The following is a 19,628-nucleotide window of genomic DNA, read 5'->3' on the forward strand; positions in this document are numbered from 1 at the left end:
TATGCTACCGGTTGGTTCGAACTGGTATTTCCGACGATCAGCTGTGTGGTGTGATTTTTATTCTCTAGGAAGCAGGAAATCCTGCTTTCTAGTGAATCTAAATAGCGCAGCACAGTTATTTCCCCCCTCACTGTTCTACTTATCTTCAAATGGCTCCTTTTTCCATGCGAAGCATGCATTTGGTATGCACTGCACATGCACATGTGTGCGGCACATGCACATGTGTGCGGCACATGTTTGATGTACACTGTGTATGTGCAGCTTGCATCTGGCGTGCAGCATGCATGCAAGCAAGCACAGTGAACCAGTGGCAACCAGCGGTGGATTTCATCACTGACTTGGAAGCTAATTGGCAACTGATAACCAGTGCAGCTCTCAAACTACAGATGTTCTGTGGATGAATAGATGCACCCATTTACTATCTGAACTATAGAATTCAGGATTAGTCTGTACCTTTTAGAGACCATTCCCTGAGTAGTTGCTGAAATAGTCCAGGTCAGATGTGAACAAATAATAAGTGACTGTAAGCAGAACCTCCTGGTCAGAAAGGGCTGTAAGCAGTACACCAAATGGCCTTCCTGGCCATAGTTGCCCTTTTGTCAGGTTCCAAAAACTAAGAAAGACATGCTGAATTTCTTCTAAGCAGTTTCCTTTATTGATCCTCACCTAGAGACAGAAATTATGCTAAAGTAAAGTAAACTACAAAATCATATGGTGAGCCATCAAGAGACTTCATAGTGAGATGAGTGGTACATAAATTAGATAGATAGATGATAGATAGATAGATAGATAGATAGATAGATAGATAGATAGATAGATAGATAGATAGATAGACAGACAGATACAGATACAGATATAGATATCTATCTATATTACTTGCATCATTAAAGACATCCTGTCATAGGAAGGAGTTCTCTTTAATCTCTTCCTCCCATCTAAATTATCTAAATGTTGCCATTTCCTGTTCCTCTGGAATGCCATTATACCCTGCTCCTTAAAAATACAGTTGGAATGCCTAATTCTGATGAAAACATAATCCCAACTAGAACTAAAGTTGTGAACTTTATAAAAGTTACTTCATTTTAATGTATACTTGTTCTTCCACATTCAGAGTTTTAATATATACAGACATCATTTAAAAAAAAAACTTGGCCTCATCTCTTGTTTGGGCATAGTTTGAAGTGCGTAGTTGGGTGTCATTACATCATGATAATGGATACCATGCTGATAAATGATCTCACCCAATATACACTTCTTGTAGATGTTAAATAAAAGTGGTGAAAAGGAGGTTGGTGGAGTCCCACAACAAAGAACTTTAGGGCTGAACCTCTTCCCCACACTGATTGGGCCATCTATGTAGGAAGTACTGGTGGGCATCTAAAACTGCTGAATCAAATTATGATTTCTTGAAACTGCTTTTCTCAGGGTAGAAGATTCAATTCCTTTTGATAACTTAACTGCTACTCTGACCCAGCCTTCTGTTACTCCTATACAGGCTTTCACTAGAAAGGAGAGATAAAGGCCAAGGATGACAGCTGATATTATTAAATCAAGCCATATCCTTCCATAAAATTAACAGGAATCAAAAAAATTCCTCAAGTCAGTCAGTCTTGTCTGTCTGTCTGTCTTTCTTTCTTTCTTTCTTTCTTTCTTTCTTTCTTTCTTTCTTTCTTTCTTTCTTTCTTTCTTTCTTTCTTTCTTTAATATTCTCTTTTCTTATTTTTACAAATAACGAGGTGGCAAATATATAAAACACACCTTCCTTCCTCCTCCTATTTTCCCCATAATAATAACCCTGTGTAGTGGTTTGGGCAGGGAGAAAATGACTGGCCCAAGGTCACAGAGCTGGGTTTCATGGCTAAGGAAGGATTTGAACTCAAGTCTTCTGGTTGCGTGATTGGTGTCTTAACTACTAGACTAAACCGGTATTCCCTTAATCACCTCAATAATATATGTCCAGGTAGCTTTGAACACGTAGAAGCAACTATCTTCCAGATAGCTAACAAATCCTTCACTATATCCAATTAAATGATTTTGGTAGATTCTACTATTGCTACTCCCAAGCAAAAAATATAAGATAATAAAGGACTTGTGGATGGCAAAGAATGTAGTTTGAAGAAAATTTTCCAATTTTGCTTGGGAGTAGCAATAGTAGAAGCTACCAAAATTAATTCACAGGCATGGCATGCCTGCTTTTAGCAATTCCAGGTGTCACCAATAATAGTGCAGTTTATTATGGCTTACAGCAGATTGAATGAAATAGCGTACTAGATAGTATTCCTCTTTTTAAGGATGATGATTCATCAGCTCCCCAAGCATCTGAAACTCTGGATGATACTTTGAAGTATCATTCATTTCCTCTAAAAGTGAAACTGACAGCACTTAGTTGCATTCTAGAGAAATGTGGACTTTTTCATCTTAGCAGGTAAAGTACTTAAGACACTTCAGTGGCAATGAAAGGAGATATGCAAATATATCCAATTACTAATGCTTTAAAAGCCAATATCTGATGAATAACAACTCCATCACTTGAAAAGCAAGAAGGAAAAGACACAGAGTAATAAACTTTAAAACATTTCTTCCTAATGTTATCTCAAAACAAAAAATATTTAATGGTTATAGTATTTTCATGGAGAGATGATGATGATGATATTCAGTCGATTCTGACTCTTGACAATTCTATGGGCCAGATTTCTCCACATCTTCCGATTTTACATGATTTCTTTGAGTTTTTCTATGCTCTGGCTGGTGTCAGCTTTTATAGTGTTCAACTACTAGAACACTTTTAGGAGCACTAAAAGACCCAGGGAAATTATATCTAAATGATTCATTAGAATATTGAGGAGATCTGTCCTGTAAAACAGATGAAATGAATCATATTAAGACACTTGGTACATATTAGACCCGTGATGGTGAACCTATGGCACGCATGCCACAGGTGGCCCCAGTTCAGTTCTGCCACGCATGTGCACGCACCTCTCACCGGCCCAGTTGGTTGTCAGGTCTCTGCCATATATGCATGGGTGGGGGTAAGGCACTGTGGGGGGGGCATGCGCATGCGCCGGGGGACAGGGCACAGGCAGGGGCCACAGACGCATGTGGGGGTAGGGTGCAGGCAGGGGGCTCACATGCACAGGGGGTGGGGCACATGCACAGGGGCTGCACACACATTGCATTTTGGGGGTTTGGATGCGCGCTTTGGGCACTCTGTCCAGAAAAGGTTAGCCATCACTGTATTAGACCTTCATCAGTATTTGCCCTAGTTCTTCAAAACTTTTCAAAATATAGTTTCAGAGATGGGGTATTTTTTAAAGACCAACATGCATTCAGTGATACAGTGATTGTATCTTTCTGTCTTTTTATCTATAGAGAATTAAAACTCTCCTGTTTGTCATCTTCAATTAACCCAACATAGTCAAAAAGTTTTGAATCAAGGTACCTCAGATCTGCTAACTTAAAGAATGTGTACAACATCCAGGACCCATTTCTCCTATGTAATTTAAATTTCAAGGATCTTTACACCAGTTGTCTTCACAATGTTCTGTGCCTATTGCAGTATCATTGCAATTAGACATGGTCACAGGTTGTCCTTCACTTCTTGAGAGAGGGAAGGAGTCTGCTTATCATCTAGAATGATATTTTCCAATTAATACCATATTTCTCCAAAAACGAAGTCCAGGTCTTATTTTATTTTGACCCCTGAAAAAATGGCTAGGCCTTCTTTTTAGAGGGTTCTAATTATTGACTCACCTCGTGGCAGTGGCACTGACAGCGGGAGCCCGCTGCTGGCTCATTTCTTCTGAGGCCACTTGCTGCCACTCACATGCTCCGCCCTGGCCTCCGTTTCGCCTTCAGATGTTTTCCGGAAAGCCCTCTGCAGCCGATAATAGAGCTCCAGACCGATCCGGAGCTCTGTTATTGGCTGCAGATAACAGATGCCAGGAGGCATCTGATGGTGAAACAAAGGCCAGGGCGATGCGTGCGAGTGGCAGCAAGTGGCCACAGAAGAAGCAGCTGCAGAAGGCGGCGAGGCAGGTGTCGGTATGTGCGAAGCCTGGTAAATAGGACAGCTCCACCACCCCCATCCCCACCCTAGCTTATTTTTTACCTGTGTACCCCACCCCCTGCACCCCAGGGTGGGTGGTGTCTTAATTAGAGTTAATTTTGTAGGTGGGGCTTAATTTAATTGCATGCACTCAAAAATGTGATAGGGCTTCTTTTCAAGGTGGGTCATCTTTTTGGAGAAACACGGTAGAACCACCTACGCCAACATATGTTGCAGAATTGAGGAAGAAGGATTCCTTTGAAATGGCTTACCACCCATTCCAAGTTCCTGTAAGAAAGATGATAAAGATTCCATGGAAGAAAGAGAGGGCTGTTTTGAGGAGTGAGGGTGATGTTGGAGAGAAACTGGCAGAACCAGAGAAAGGACTCAAGTGGGGAATTAGACGAAACTCTTTGGCAGAGACAAGAGGCTGCAGTCTGATTCTTCCCCCCACGCCCTCCCGAAATGCTGTTGAGCCTTATTTAGTTTTACCCAGATACAAACTAGTAGTTTGAGAAGATTCATGTGTATATGCATGAGCGATAAATCAACTAATTTCACATGTGGACCTGATTGTTCATATCTGACATCTCATGACATCTCATGACATGTGGACCTGATTGTTCATATCTGACATCTCATGATTTCTGAACTTCCCTGCAAGTTTTCCACAAGGACACTCAATGGGGAAGCCAGCAGGAAGTCAGAAAATGCTCCCACTCCCTTGCTTTTTTCTGCATCCATGGTTATTATATTTCTCTATTTAGGTAAGGAAACATCTCTGAAATATTTTCTCTAAAATTAATTGAATTAATTGAATTTAACTTAATTAAACAAGACAGTATTGCCTCAGTGTTTCTTGTTTGATCTCCAGTTTCATGTGTTATCTCAAGCATTCAACCAGTGCTCAATCAGACAAAGACAATAGAGCCCTACTTTGGGGATGCTGACGTTCTCATTCACATCAAGCCACCTGTCCCTTGTGATATATCTTGCATGCTAGATTTTATCTCCCTTTGAAGTTATAATTAATCCTTGCTTTCATATCCATCTCAGTCAGACAGGTTTTTTTTCACCTTTGAGGCAGCATGTGAGCTTTGAATGGTGTGTCAGAGACCATACTCCAGCAAGTGGATGTGCTCTTTTGGGGTGTGTTTTTCTCCTCAGAGGCTGACTGAAAATCAGCCAAGATGGCGCTGACGAAGGCTGCCTCGGTGAAATGCTCCCTAATTGTTTCTTTATTTCTAATTGTTCTCTGTGACTCACTACGGATTTCCTACTCATGAGACCATCTGCTAAAAATTAAGGAACATTTCTTTAAGGAGCAGCTTTCTTTGATCTCACCCTGCCTGTCTTTACAAACACGGAGGAGATTCTAACACAGGAGGAGGCAATTCCCACGGAGCCATGGACTACTAAAAAAACCAACCGACGGAAGAGAAAGAAGAGAGGTAAACGATCTGGGATCTTAATCAGGCTAAGAAATCACATTAAAACTCCTCTGCCTTCAATTTTCCTAACAAATATACGCTCACTTGCAAATAAGATGGATGAAATACTCCTCTTAAACAAATACTATTCTGATTTTCGCAATTCAGCAGTCCTATGCTTCTCTGAAACCTGGTTAAATGAATCAATTGAAAATAGCAGCCTGAACATTCCAGGGTTTCAGATTGAATGATCAGACAGGATTCCAGAAACATCTGGTAAAAAGAAAGGAGGAGACTTATGCCTATATATTAATAGAAACTGGTGTCAAGATTTTAAAATAATTTACAAATTCTGTGACAACAATTTAGAGACTCTAATTATCAACTGCAAATCTTACTATTCGCTTCGTGAATTTTCCTCATTTCTTCTAATTGCTGTTTATGTCCCACCACAAGCCTGTGTAAACAAGGCATTACGAACTCTAGCTGACCAAATCATGGAGGCTGAAGCCAAACACCCTGATTCACTGGCTATTGTTTTGGGAGATCTAACCAAGACAAAATTAAGGAAAGAGCTATCAAAATACTTTCAGCATGTCAATTGTCCCACCAGAGGCAAGAATACTCTAGACCAGACCTGGGCAAATTAAGGCCCACGGGCCACATCCGGCCCTTTGTACGTCCCTGTCCGGCCCGCGTGAGGCCAATCATAAACACCATAAATTAAACTTTTTTTTTAACTTTTATTTTGAAATTTTATTTTGAAAAGCGTTACGTCGCTACGTATGCACGTCGTAGACGTAGCACCTTCACTCGAGTATACACGTGTGTGATGAAGGTGATGCTGTTCGCCAGGTTATCCCCAAGATGTCGGCACACCCCAAGAAAAGAAAAGTTGATAACGAATGCCGTATTTTCAACAAAACATGGACTTCCAAATATTTCTTTACAGAAATTAAAGGCAAAGCAGTGTGCTTAGTCTGTGGTACACAGGTTGCTGTGTTTAAAGAATATAATTTGAATCGCCACTACACCACCAAGCATGAAGATAAATACAGAAATCTGTCTGGTGAAGAGCGTGCAAGGGAGTCTGATGCATTGCTTGCAAAACTACAAACCCAACAAGGATTTTTCACTAAACTTCACACTCCCAGAGATGCAGCCGTCAGGACAAGTTATGTCATTTCTCACAAAATCGCCAGAAAAAGTAAGGCGTTTTCCGACGGAGAGTTTATTAAGGAGTGTTTATTGGACTCTGCTGCGCTGATGTGCCCAGAGAAAAAGGCGCATTTGAGAACGTTTCACCTCCCGACGCACTGTAACGAGGCGGATTGAGGACATCATGGGAACTTAGAACTTCAGCTGAAGAACAGAGCGGCCGACTTTGACTTTTTTTCTCTGGCTTTGGATGAGAGCTGCGATGTACGTGACACTGCCCAGCTGCTCATCTTCTTACGTGGGATAACCGCAGACTTTCAAATCACGGAGGAGTTGGCAGCCATGCAGTCAATTAAAGGACAACCACCGTAATGACTTGTTCAGAGAGGTAAATGCATGTATGGACATTTTAGGACTGAAATGGGACAAGCTTGCAGGTGTGACAACAGATGGTTGTCCAAATCTGACAGGGAAAAATGTTGGACTTTTAAAGAGAATGCAGGATAAAGTGACAGAAATTAACCCTGATCAGAAATTGACATTTTTGCATTGTATCATACATCAGGAAGTGTTGTGTAAGACAGTGTTAAAAATGAAACATGTCGTTGATGCTGTCACTAAAATAGTTAATTTCATCAGAGCAAGAGCTTTAAATCACAGACAGTTTGTTGCTTTGTTGGAGGAAACTGAGGCTGAACATGGTGACATAAGCTATCACTGCACTGTTAGGTGGCTCAGCCTTGGCAAGGTTCTGAAAAGTGTCTGGGACCTGAGAGACCAGATTCAGGAGTTCTGTATTCAGAAAGGTCATGACATCCCAGAACTTTCAGATAACAACTGGTTGGCAGACCTCGGATTCGCTGTGGATGTGACTGCACTAATGAACGAACTAAATGTCAAAATGCAGAGCAAGGGCCTTTTTGTGCATGAGATGTACAGTGCAGTGAAGGCTTTCATGAGAAAACTACAGCTTCTCTCAAGCCAAGTGAAGGACAACATTCTGACCCACTTGCCAACACTTAAGGAAGCCAAAAGATCAGGTGATCACCTCCAAAAGTACTCAACCATGTTAGAAGCATTGCATGCAGAGTTTTCAAGGCGATTTCAAGATTTCAAAACTCTTGAGAGTGAAATGCACATGGTTTCTTCTCCCTTCAACTGCAGTGTGGATGATGCACCAAGTGAAGTTCAGATGGAACTCATTGATCTGCAGTCTGACACACATCTGGCAGATCACTTCAAGTCAGTCTCACTGCTGGACTTTTACTCCGCCCTCAAAGAGGAGAACTTTCCACACCTGAGGAGGCATGCTCAGAGGATCCTAGTCCTCTTTGGATCTACCTATCAATGTGAACAGACATTCTCAGTTATGAAGTTCAACAAATCCAAACACAGATCCTCTATGACTGATGACCACCTCTCAGCTGTCCTTCGCATAGCCACTTCAGACATTCCGCCAGATTTCAATGCCCTTGTTCAAGCCCAGAACAGACTGGATTATTCTCGCTGAAGAGGTAACATGAGGTGGAAAGCATTACAAGTTATTGTTTGTGGAGATTAACAAATTAAAAAATAAATTGCACTGGTTCAATAATTGTTTTTCTTATTTAACCAATAGACCACAGTTTCACATAACCTAATATACATATTTACAGAGTGCTTTATTCTTCTGATTATCAGTACCAGCTATTCAAAATATTTAATTTAAGTATTTTACAATGAAAGAAAGTTGGTGGCCCTCTGACACAATTCAGGCTTCTCATGCGGCCCCTGATAAAAATTAATTGCCCACCCCTGCTCTAGACCATTGCTACACAACACTAAAAGATGTTTATCGGTCTTTACCACGTGCAGCTGTAGGACACCCTGATCATTGCATGATTCACCTTGTACCTGCTTACAGGCAAAGACTTAAAGCCAAAAAACCAATAATTAAATCAGTGAAGACCTGGACGGAGGAATCAAAATTAAAGCTACAGGCATGTTTTGACTGCACTGATTGGAATATTTTTAAAGATACCTCTGCAGACCTGGATGAACTCACAGATACTGTAACATCATATGTCAGCTTCTGTGAAGACCTATGTGTATCTACAAGGAACTGGCGAATATACAGTAACAACAAACCTTGGTTTACACCTAAACTTAAGCAGCTACGACATTCCAAAGAGGAAGCCTACAGAAAAGGTGATAAAATGCTGTACAATCAGGCCAGAAATGCACTAACAAGGGAGATCAGAGCAGCAAAAAGAAGCTACTCTGAAAAGCTAAAGAATCAGTTTTCAGCAAATGAACCAGCAAACATGTGGAAAACTCTTAAAAATATCACCGACTATGGCAAACCTCCTTCCCAGGCTGAAGGTAGTCAACAACTGGCAGATGACCTGAACGAGTTTTACTGCAGGTTTGAAAGGAAACTACAGCCACTTATCTCCACAACCCCCATCTCAGACACACCATCAACAGCCAAGCCTCCTACAACTGACCCCATTTCATGGGGTTCACAACCCCTAGTGATCACAGAAAAGGAAGTGCAGGACTTATTTCACAGACAAAAGCCAGGAAAAGCTCCAGGCCCAGACAAGATAACTCCTTCTTGCTTAAAAGTCTGTGCTGACCAATTGGCCCCCATCTTCACCCATATTTTCAATAAATCACTAGAGATGTGTTATGTTCCTTCTTGCTTCAAACGCTCTACCATCATCCCAGTGTCAAGGAACTGAATGACTACAGACCAGTTGCTTTAACATCTGTAGTCATGAAAACCTTTGAAAGGCTAGTGCTTTCCTACTTGAAAACCATCACGGATCCGCTGTTAGACCCCTTGCAATTTGCATACCGAGCAAATAGATCAACAGATGATGCTGTTAATATGGCTCTGCACTACATCCTACAACATCTTGAGTCTCCAAAGACCTATGCAAGGGTCCTTTTTGTAGACTTTAGTTCAGCATTCAATACCATCATTCCAGACATTCTTCTAACTAAGCTAAACCAGCTACAGGTACTGGAACAGACTTGTAAGTGGATCACAAGCTTCTTAACAAACAGGAAGCAGCAGGTGAAGCTAAGCAAGATCACATCAAATACCTGTAAAATTAGCACAGGGGCCCCCCAAGGCTGTGTGCTCTCCCCACTTCTCTTTTCTCTGTATACTAATGACTGCATCTCCAATGATCCATCTGTTAAGCTACTGAAGATCGCAGATGAAACAACAGTGATTGGTCTCATTCGAGACAATGACGAATCCGCATATAGACGAGAGGTCGAACGACTAGCCTTGTGGTGCAACCAAAACAATCTGGAACTGAACACACTCAAAACCGTAGAAATGGTGGTAGACTTTAGGAGAAACCCTTCCATACTTCCACCTCTCACAATACTAGACAACACAGTATCAACAGTAGAAACCTTCAAATTTCTAGGTTCTAGCAAGATCTCAAATGGACAGCTAAGATCAAAAACATCATTAAAAAAGGACAACAAAGAATGTTCTTTCTGCGCCAACTCAGTAAGCTCAAACTGCCCAAGGAGCTGCTGATTCAGTTCTACAGAGGAATTATTGAGTCTGTCATTTGCACCTCTATAACTGTCTGGTTCAGTTCTGCAACCCAACAAGAAAAACACAGACTTCAGAGGATAATTAGAACTGCAGAAAAAATAATTGCTACCAACCTGCCTTCCATTGAGGACCTGTATACTGCACGAATCAAGAAGACGGCCGTGAAAATATTTACAGACCCCTCGCATCCTGGACATAAACTGTTTCAACTCCTACCCTCAAAACGACGCTATAGAGCACTGCACACCAGAACAACTAGACACAAGAACAGTTTTTTCCCGAAGGCCATCACTCTGCTAAACAAATAATTCCCTCAACACTGTCAAACTATTTACTGAATCTGCACTACTATTAATCGTCTCATAGTTCCCATCACCAATCTCTTTCCACTTATGACTGTATGACTATAACTTGTTGCTGGCAATCCTTATGATTTATATTGATATATTGACCATCAATTGTGTTGTAAATGTTGTACCTTGATGAACGCATCTTTTCTTTTATGTACACTGAGAGCATATGCACCAAGACAAATTCCTTGTGTGTCCAATCACACTTGGCCAATAAAATTCTATTCTATTCTATTCTATTCTATTCTATTCTATTCTATTCTATTCTATTCTATTCTATTCTATTCTATGTGTTCAAGGTAAAACATTTGGTTTAACGGAAAAAATAAATTTAATTAATTTAATTAAATATAAGTTATAGGCAATGCCCAGGTTGCAAATAAGATCCTTTCCTAAGTCTGTCTTTAAGTTGAATTTAGAGGTAAACCAGAACAGGTATATACATTTTTTTTTTATTGAAAGAGCTTTAAAAAACAAAATCATTTTCCCCCCTTTTTTCCCCCCTCCCTCCCAAAAAACCCCCTTCCCCCCTCCCTCCCCCCCCCCGGCTTCCCGGGTCAATCACAAGGTATTGTTATACATAAACCAAACATAGAATAAAATTTTCCTTCCAATCCAAATAACCACATCCAAAGCTTTTCATCTCCCAACCCCTCCCATTACATAAAATAACTTTCTAATTATTCAAAGGCAATCTGATATTTCTTAATCTGATATCTATTTTGTAGATAATCAATCCATTTTTCCATTCAATTAAATATCTTTCCTGCGTATTGTCTTTTAAAAAGCTGAGATTTTAGCCATCTCAGCCAAATTAATAACTTTCAATATCCATTCTTCTATTGTAGGTATCTCTTCTTCTTCCAGTATTGTCCAATCAACAGTCTTGCTGCTGTTATTAAATTCAGAATCAATTTAGTCTCAATCCCTGTACAATCCGTTATAATTCCCAAAAGGAAAAATTGTGGCAGGAACTTTATCTTCTTCTTCAGTACATTTTGAATAATCCACCAAATTCTTAGCCAAAAGACCTTAATTTTCTTGCAAGTCCACCAAATATGAAAATATGTAGCGTCATCACAATCACACCTCCAACATTTCGCTTGGATATTAGGATACATACATGATAATTTTTTGGGATCTAAGTGCCATCTATAAAACATCTTATAAAAATTTTCCCTTAAATTCTGTGCTTGTGTAAACTTAACATTTCTAATCCAAATTTTCTCCCATGTTTCCAACATTATTGGTTCCTGAATATTCTGTGCCCATTTTATCATACAATCCTTTACCAAATCCTTTTCCGAATCTATTTCAAGCAACACATTATACAATCTCTTTATATGCTCCTGGGTCTGATTTCTAATTTGCTTTATTAAATTTTCCTCCCTTTGCATTATACCAATTTTTTGATCTTCTTTCCATCTAGCAGGTATATACAATTTTTATTTAGCATCAGTTAATCAAATCTTCATCTTAGTATGTAATATATTCAACGTTTATGTTGAAGTAAGGATCAAGATAGCTTTTTTTTTTCTTGTCATAAATGGTCATTTTCAACTTAGGCCTTGGCAACTATATGGTAAACTTTGGTTAAGTGCCTAAGTTGCAACAAAGTCATTTATGATGAGAAATAGAAAAGCTGCCTTGATACCTACTCATGAAAATATTGGGTGGCTTCTGCAATTCATTAGCTCAAGGAAGGAGGACATTGTCTGCCATTTTAAGTTAGGTCATATTGTTTCATAAATTATTTAAAATAGACAATCATATTCAATTTTAGCAACAATTTCTTTAAGAATCTTTAAAAGTGCATAAAACTGGGAAAATAATTTTGGAGAACAACAGCTTAAAGAATCTTTAAAAATTAACTCCAGAAAAAAATGAATTAATTTTGAATTTGAGTGCAAGTGGTTAATGAATGAAACAGTTCCATCCAAATAAATTACTATCTTAAAACAACCTAGTATCACACCTTTCAAATTATTTGTAATATATCTCAGATTATATATTGATATTCAAGTTTTCATCATGGTTATTCCTCATTTTTGATATAGCTATTCCTTTTTATTAAATATTTTATTATGGTTTTTATCTTAATATGCTCCCAGAATAGGTTTCCAAATATTTTTCAGCCTTCAACCTTCCAAAGATTTTCAGCCTTTAATTATTTAAGACATGGTACATAAATATTTTGAATTTTAGATATATTGAGAAAGAGTTATGACAATTGGTTTGCTATGCACATTATAGAAAACAGTTAAATTTAATTTTGTTTTCCCTTCTTTCCCTCTATTTCTGAAGAAAAACATTAAACAATGGTAAAGAAAGCCACTTCAATGATTGACATTCCAATGACTGACACAGACGCTCCAAAAGTGTCTTTATATTATTTCCTTTCACATTACAAGTCTGCTCAACTGAACATTGAATTATCTCTGTCTAAAGTAGAATCTTCATCTCTCGTGTTTCTATAGGTATTATCTATCATCATTTGCATAAATGTTGTTAATTGATATACCTATCCACCTGTTTTTAAGTTATTTCTGTACTGTTCCATTTTATGTATTTATTTATTATTCATGCTGGTGTTTTCTACAAATAACACTTAGCCTATTATTAAGATTTTGAGTCCTGTTACAGGCAGTTCCTGATAGGACCACAATTGAGACTAGAAATTGTATTATTAAGCAAATCAGTTATTGAATTGCGGCAATTTTACAATATTTTGCTGCAGTTGTTAAGTGATATATCAGAATAATTAAACAAATCACCCATTTGTTGAATCTGGGTTTCCCCATTGACTTTAAATCTAGCTTTCCCCATTGACTTTGCTTGGATTTAGATTTTTGGACCAGATTGCCACACAAGAATCTCAGAAGCACTGAGAGCTGCTAACTTAGCTGGATCTATCAGAAATAGATCACAATTTAGGTTTTTTTGTTCATAAACTGCATCCTTCATTTGGGCTAAAACCAGAGTACATGAACTTCCACCAGCATATTTACTGCAGGAGAAAAGATATTGTAGACTTAGAGGACTGAATTTTTTTGTAAAATAGTTTTACCTGTGAATTAGATCTCTGTGTTTATTGGGGATGAACTGAGGAATATTGGGTTATCCAGACATTCAATATTCCACGATAGTTTTCTAGCCACAACTGATTGTAAGAAAAAGAACTCTCAAACAGACCATGGGATCTTCCTGGATGAATAGTTGTTTTAATTTATGGAACATATTGTGGACATAGCTAGAGGACTATAGCACATGCTGCTCAAAATTAACACTGTATTATGACAGGCTAATCCCAGTATAAGTTTGGAGTGCTACTACATACCTCAATATTTGTGAATCGTGAATTGTGAATGCAACTTCAATATATAACAACTTTATCATTTAAAGAGTTGAAGTTCTCCTATAAGTGACCAAAAATAGAGAAATAGAAATCACCTGGAAAGAGATCAGGAAGAGGAGGCACCATTTGCTAAGTCTCTCCCTCATTTTACTCTTAATAAAGGGCATGGGGTTCAAAACATATCACAACAAAGTTTTGCTGAAGGTAACTTTAATTGAGTGTATGATATCTGGAGTTCCAGAAAAACAAAGTAGAAGACAGAAAATTGCCATCTTTTTCCTGACAAATGGCATAAGCTGCCCCAGATCCAAGGACATAGTTAAAATGGATATTGAAAGGCATCCAAGCAAAAATCTCATTATGTCTCATTTTAGCTTATTCCTAGCTTTCCCTGCTTTTTTGCTATCCTTCAAAGCAAGTGCTGGTTTTACTAGTGATGTGCTTTGGGAAAAGAAAAGAACACAAAAGCAATAGGCTGCAGTTGGAGATTAACTACAAAAACATCAGATGTTGTCTGGGAAATGCTGCAGAACCCTTGAAGATTTGTTAAACCTACAACAACACAAGAAAATTGCTTAGGTGGGATTGACATGTAAAGAGAAACCAGGAACAATGAGTATTTCCTTTTGATTAGAAGAGAAGGAAGCAACAAATAATTCTGTTTTTGTTTTCTGTTTTAAAATGATGATAATTCAAAACAATGAATCTGCCACGTATAAAATAAGGGCTCAGAGGGTTTTACTGAAATGAATTTTGGCAGTTCTCGAAATTCTTGGTTACTGTCTCTCAATTTCACAAATAATTTTGTCCTTTCTCGAAATTCTTCAAACATGCCACCTGAGAAGAAAATCCCCAACTTCATATTTGCTTTATTTATTTATATGTTATTAGAGAGAAGGCTAAGACGCTGAGCTTGTCGATTGAAAGGTCGGCAGTTCAACAGTTCGAATCCCTAGTGCTGCCATGTAACGGGGTGAGCTCCCGTTACTTGTCCCAGCTTCTTTCTGTTGAAAGCACATAAAAAAGGCAAGTAGAAAAATAGGGCCCATCTTTGGTGGGAAGGTAACAGTGTTCCGTGCACTTCTGGTATTTAGTCATGCCGGCCACATGACCACAGAGATGTCTTCTGACAGCGTTGACTCTTCGGCTTTGAAACGGAGATGAGCACCACCCTCTAGAGTCGGGAACGACTAGCACATATGTGCATTTACATTTACATTTACCTATACAGACTACTCCATATTATTTTAAAAAAACAATGTCAAAATTGTTGATTTTTTAACTCTTAAGAGCTATTCCTAGCACTGTACTACCACATGTGGTGGACATGTAAGAAAGCAAGGAGTTACTGGGAGAAAATTCATAAATGGCTAGAAATGTTAACTGAGCAACATACTGAGTTGAAACCAGAAACATGCCTCTTAAGTATATTGTTGGAAAGTTATGACAAAGCAACCATTTACTTAGTGTTACACATATTGACTGCAACTAGAATTACATATGCTAAATATTGGAAAAATGTGAACACCCCACCGGATGTTGACATAATTAGGAACATTTGGAATTGTGCTGAAATAGACAGATTAACTTTAAAAATTAAAGTTAAAAAAGACTCTAAATATTACAGGACATGGAATAAATTTTATGAATGGATAGAGACAAGAGGTAGAAATGAGAGGGAAGTTTATGAATGTCAGTATAACAAAAATGTATAAAACTATGGATATAATATGGAAAAATTTGTAAATAAGCTAATGTAAGTAGAAACTTAGTTGAAGTTTTCTTTTCTTTTTTGTTGTAGTGCTGCAATTACTGTTAACATAGTACAGTTATAGTTATTAGCATGTATGTTAAGATTTAGCATTGATCCCTCCAGTGGTGGAATTAAAGTAATTTAACAACCGGTTCTCTGCCTTGATGATTTCTTCCAACAACCAGTTTGCCAAACTGCTCAGAAAGTTAACAACCAGTTCTCCCGAAGTGGTGCGAACTGGCTGAATCCCACCACTAGATCCCTCTCTGGCTCTGCTTTATTTGCATTATCGAGACATGCACTGTCTTTTCAATAAAAAAAAAATTGGCTATTTCTAGAATATTGACTAAAATAAGAAAGAATCATTTTTGACAATGACTATCAGCAATATAAACCATGCTATTCATCACCCCCAACATTTCACACCATTTCCTGCATGCTGGAGCATCATATGATTCTTGGTAAGCTAAAAAAAAAGGTGAGATGATGATGATGATGATGATGATGATGATGATAATAATAATAATAATAATAATAATAATAATAATAATAATAATAATAATAATAATAATAATTATTTAATTTGTATACCACCCTTCTCCCGAAGGACTCAGGGCGGTATACAGCCAGAATAAAATACAACAACAACACATACAGTATTAAAAACAAACATTAAAAAACTTATTCAATTTGGCCGAATATTAAAATACAAACCCTTTAAAATTAATAAAGATTACAAACCCATAAAACCATCTAAAAATTTTTTTAAAAATCAAGCCAGTCCAGCAAGACAAAATAAATAAGTCTTAAGTTCGCTGCGAAAGGTCCGAAGGTCAGGTAGTTGTCGAAGTCCAGGGGGAAGTTCGTTCCACAGGGTAGGAGCCCCCACAGAGAAGGCCCTTCCCCTGGGAGCCGCCAGCTGACATTGCTTGGCTGACGGCACCCTAAGGAGTCCCTCTCTGTGAGAACGCACAGGTCGCTGGGAGATAGAAGATGGCAGCAGACGGTCCCGTAAGTAACCCGGTCCTAAGCCATGGAGCACTTTAAAGGTGGTCACCAATACCTTGAAGCACACCCGGAAGACAAGAGGCAGCCAGTGCAGTCTGCGCGGGATGGGTGTTACATGGGAGCTCCGAACCGCTCCCTCTATCACCCACGCAGCTGCATTCTGGACCAACTGAAGCCTCCGGGTGCTCTTCAAGGGGAGCCCCATGTAGAGAGCATTGCAGCAGTCCAAGCGAGAGGTAACAAGAGCATGAGTGACCATGCATAAGGCATCCCGGTCCAGAAAGGGGCGCAACTGGTGAATCAGGCGAACCTGATAAAAAGCTCTCCTGGAGACGGCCGTCAAATAATCTTCGAAAGACAGCTGCCCATCCAGGAGAACGTCCAAGTTGCGCACCTTTTCCATCGGGGCCAATGACTCTCCCCCAACAGTCAGCCGCGGCTGCAGTGGGCTGTACCGGGGTGCCGGCATCCACAGCCACTCCATCTTGGAGGGATTAAGCTTGAGCCTGTTCCTCCCCATCCAGACCCGTACGGCTTCAAGACACCGACAGTAACAGATAGACAGTAACACCATCAGATAGATTTGCAACTGGCTGACAAATCACTGTCAATGTATGGTCCTCAATGGAACTTGTCATGTCCCACTCCTCCGCTGACGGCCAGGTCAGGGAAATCCGAATCAGGCGTGCCTCTGCAGCTCTGCCAAAGTCCTAGCAAAGTCCTCAGGGCAGGCAGGAGACCAGAAAGTGACTTCAGCAAGGTATGTTTAGACTTTGCCTGACTCAGAGAATGCCAGAAAGCAGATCCTTTATATAGGCCATGGGGTGTGGCTCCATGACTCAGCACTTATCCAGGCCTGCCCCTCCCTTCCTTCTGTTGCCTCCGCCTATCAAATCTTCTGACGCGAGGGTCACTCCAGTCAGCAGCTGTTGGCAATTGACCTCCCTCAGACTCACATGCTGTGGAGGAGGGGGAGGGGTCTAGTTGCTCCGTTTGCCTGGGCATGGAGCCAGAGCTGGGGGTTGGAGGTATTTCCTCCTCTTCAGCCTGTCTGGGCATGGAGCCAGGGCTGGGGCCGGGAGGCATACTAGGACATTCCTCCGTGTTCGGAAGCAGATAAGAAGACCCCGGCTGTGGTGAGATTGGACGAGACACAACAGAACTACACCTAAATGAAAGTAAATAAGTAGTGGAGTACCCAGAGATTCTGTTTAGGCCCAGGACTCTTCAACATATTCATAAAAAATTTAGATGAGTGAATAGAAGAAAAACTCATCAATTTTGAAGACGATATTAAATTGGCAGTAATAGACAAAACTCCAGATGGATCTCAACAGACTTGAACACTGGGCCTTATCTAACAAGGTGAAATTTAATGTAGAGAAAAATAAGAAAAAAATCAAATGTACAGGTACAGATTAGGTGAAATCTGGCTTAATAGCAGTAACTGTGAGAGGGATCTTGGAGTCTCAGTGGACAATCACTTAACTATGAGTCAGCAGGGTATTGCGGCAGTCAAAAAAGCCAATGTAATACTAAGTTGCATTAATAGAGGGATAGAATCAAAAACATATGAAGTATTAGTACCACTTTATAACTCTTAATAAAATCACACTTAAAGTATTCCATCCAGTTTTGGTCTATTATAAAGAAGATGTAGAGACTCTGGAAAGAGTGCAGAAAAGAACAACAAAGATAATTAGGGGCTGGAGGTTAAAACTTATGAAAAATGGTTGCAGGAATTGGGTTTATCTATTTAGTGAAATTAAGGATGCAGTGGCTCAGGGGCTAAGATGCTGAGCTTGTCGATTGAAGGGTTTTTAGCGGTTCAAATCCCTAGTGCTGCCGTGTAATGGGGTGAGCTCCCATTACTTGTCCCAGCTTCTGCCAACCTAGCAGTTCGAAAGCACTTAAAAAAAGCCTGAATAATTTGACCATTCAAGACTAATGCTCAAGTAAAGGTAATGCCTGCACAGAGCAGTACCTGAGAAAGTTTTTCCTGTGGGCTATTGCAACAGTGATCTGAGATTGTTTTGTCTAGCCCTTGAACTCTCAGGCAACATTATGAAGGGTTGTTTTCAGTGGTGGGATTCAAGTAATTTAACAACCGGTTCTCTGCCCTAATGATTTCTTTCAACAACCAGTTTGCTAAACTGCTCAGAAAGTTAACAACCGGTTCTCCAGAAGTGGTGCGAACTGGCTGAATCCCACCACTGGTTGTTTTGAACAGATGAGGGAATGAGAACAAATAAGAAAGTAAATAGGTTTTTGGAAAAGCAAGAGCTCTGTCATTTGTATTTTACTTTAATTACTTGATGTAAACATATTTAAGGGACACAGTGGCTCAGTGGCTAAGACGCTGAGCTTGTTGATTGAAAGATTAGCAGTTCATCGGTTCGAATCCCTAGTGCCGTGTAGCAGGGTCAGCTCCCTTTAATTTTCCCAGCTTCTGCCAATCTAGCAGTTCAAAAGTACATAAAAAATGCAAGTAGAAAAATAGGGACCACCTATTGCTCAGAATTGGAAAAACAATAACACACCGACCAAAGATAATTTGATTAGAAAAGTCTTGGAATGTGCAGAAATGGATAAACTTACAAAGGAGATACAAGAAAAAGAGGAAACAGAATATTATATAGTGTGGGAGAAATGGTACAAATGGCTAAAGGAGAGAAATAAAAGGCAAGGAAAGATCAAATAAAAAAAATATAGGAGTAGAAATGTAACAACAAATAAGGGGAAGCAGAAAAAATGTAGTTTGTAGAAATGAAATTGGGTACACTGTTATTTATATGTATATATGTTGCTAGATCGGGTGATTGAGGAAACACAAGACCAAGCAAGTGACAACAGCTCTCTTTATTAGAATGAGACTTCAGCAACGGACACCGGCAGAAGGTGCCCCTTTTATACCCACCAGGCTGAGGCACCAGCCAATGAGGTTTGAATGTTTCCCACCAATAGAAC

The sequence above is a fragment of the Ahaetulla prasina genome, chromosome 4 (assembly GCF_028640845.1).
Source record: "Ahaetulla prasina isolate Xishuangbanna chromosome 4, ASM2864084v1, whole genome shotgun sequence".
In the NCBI taxonomy this organism is placed as follows: domain Eukaryota; kingdom Metazoa; phylum Chordata; class Lepidosauria; order Squamata; family Colubridae; genus Ahaetulla; species Ahaetulla prasina.